This window comes from Octopus bimaculoides, chromosome 1 (genome assembly GCF_001194135.2).
Source record: "Octopus bimaculoides isolate UCB-OBI-ISO-001 chromosome 1, ASM119413v2, whole genome shotgun sequence".
In the NCBI taxonomy this organism is placed as follows: Eukaryota; Metazoa; Mollusca; class Cephalopoda; order Octopoda; family Octopodidae; genus Octopus; species Octopus bimaculoides.
The window spans coordinates 23,107,174-23,109,636 of record NC_068981.1 but is presented as its reverse complement, the minus strand read 5'-3'; the positions used below and the strand labels follow the sequence as shown (position 1 = coordinate 23,109,636).

Genomic DNA, 2,463 nt, shown 5'->3' with positions numbered 1-2,463 from the left:
GCTTTCATACCGACGGGCTTGGTAAAAATTATTAATTATTAATTGATTTATTAATTAATAAATTGATAATCCTTTACCCTTTTAATTTGTAATAATTATATATATATATATATATATATATATATACAAGAATAAGGGCAGGGAATCGTCAATTAATAATAGAATTAATAATTAACAATTTTGCCAAGTAGTTCAGTATGAAAAAACCTTTATCGGTAAAACCATTTATCATCATAAATATACAGGGATTAGCATTGAGTTGCTTCTCCAACATATATATATATAAAGCATGATTTATTCGCAATCAGAGTTGTTCAAAATTCCAAGGTACTACTGTACTGTAAGATATTTAGCCCAGTGCTAAATCAACTTTACTGTGTCCACAATATCCAAGTAAAGAATAAATATTTTTGTCTATTTTTGTCTTCTATCCTGATATTCTGAGTAAATTAAATATTGTTATTTCTCAACCAATCAATTTCCTAATTTGTTCTGTACCTTGCAAATAACAGACTCACTCCCAGCTGTGCATCTCTTAAGTTTTCATCAATTTATAATTTGGTGTTCCCTCCCTTATCCCACTTAACAGGAATCGCCATTAATGCTAACGATTTTTCTTTCTTGTTACAAGTGTAATTACAATTTGATTGAATATTGTTTTTAACTCCCTACACTACATTGGTCCACACTTAGCAGTCATTATTTAATCTAGTTTTCCTTTTATTTGTTTTTGTTATTTTTTCTCTTATTTTGTTAGCAGTCTTATTATCTTTGATCTTGTGCTTATTTCGTCTATTGGACTGTGGCCAAGCTAGGGCACCACCTTGAAATGCTTAGTTAAACAAATCCACCCCAGGACTTATTTTTAAAGTCATGTACTAATTCTATTGGCCTCTTTCACTGATAAGTTACAAGAATGAAAACAAACAAACATTGGCTGCTAAGTGGTGGAAGAGACAAACAAACACACACACACACACACACACACACACACACACACACACATATATGATGGGTTTCAACACAGCTTCTATCAAATGTATTCGCAAGGCATTGGTCAGCCCAGGTTGCCCAAGGTGCTCATATATCTGCTTTTAATTACATTTTACAGCTTAGTCAAGGGTGGGAGAGCAGTATTCCTTACCTATTCCTGTCGCAGCATCTCTAACACTGCTGAAGAAGAGGTAGAAAGGAATCACAACTCATAAGTTATCTTCTAACCAGAGACTCAGTCTGACTGCTTGTAGCTATGTTGAATTCTACTAAAGGTGTCCAATGGTCAAATGGTCATTGTAATAATCTCTTTGTGTACTTGCCTCAATTGCTATATTTAACTACTGAGTTCACCTCCTCCATCAAATTGCCAACCTCATTAAAAAGCATGGCTCATGTGACCATTGGGCAAGGTGACATGACAATAAATATGCTGCAACATGATTGTTACATGTTTCCCTTCTTTTTTGGTCTGCATTTAACTATTGGCCCCTGTTAATCATTTGCTCTTGCAGTAAAAGCCAGCTTCACATGCTGTAGACATCAGCCACACCTGTAAAAGCCAACTGCACTTGTTATAAAAGCCAGCAATACTTTGCTGAACTTGGCGGTTGAACAGGCTGATTGATTTAGTAAACACTGCACATATTGGTGATGAAGAGATAGGAAATAAAATCAGGTAAAGTCAGAAGGCAGTAAGAAGAGCCTTAAGTCTAAACCACAGAGAATGTAGAATTCAAATAACAGAATAACTAAGCTTTGATGATTGCCTAAACATGAAAGATCTGTTGAAGTGTTTGTGGAAGAACTTAGTAAGAAATGACAAGTTTCTTGTGAAAACCAAAAGCATCTACCTTCAAATGAGCAATTTCATCATCATCGTCATCATCGTCATTTGATGTCCACTTTTCTAAGTTTGCATGGACCACACAAAATTTGTTGAGGCAGATTTTCTACAGTTACATACTCTTTCTGTCATCAGTCTTCACCTGTCTTCTCAGCAAGGTAATATTTCCCCTGGCCAGACATATTTTCCATGGAAAACTGGAAACAAACATTTCTTGTATGGTGGTGATGCTTATTTGCAATGACATGATGCCAAGACAAGAGTACTGCCCCACTCCTGCCCGCATGCACACATGCATACACACACACATACGTTGTTATTATGATACAGGAATGGCTGTGTGGTAAGTAGCTTGCTTACCAACCACATAGTTCCGGGTTCAGTTTCACTGCATGGCATCTTGGGCAAGTGTCATCTACTATAGCCTCGGGCCGACCAAAGCCTTGTGAGTGGATTTGGTAGACGGAAAGTGAAAGAAGCCCATCGTATATATGTGTATATATATGTCTGTGTGTGTGTTTGTGTGTCTGTATTTGTCCCCCTAGCATTGCTTGACAACCGATGCTGGTGTGTTTATGTCCCTGTCACTTAGCGGTTCGGCAAAAGAGACCGATAGAATAAGT

At 36.6% G+C, this 2,463-nt stretch overlaps 1 protein-coding gene across 1 annotated transcript in view; it reads left to right on the top strand.

The window, feature by feature from the left end:
• Positions 1-2,463, top strand: part of LOC106884163 (sperm-associated antigen 16 protein) — a 63,800-nt gene that overhangs the window by 55,466 nt on the left and 5,871 nt on the right. The window lies entirely within an intron of this gene.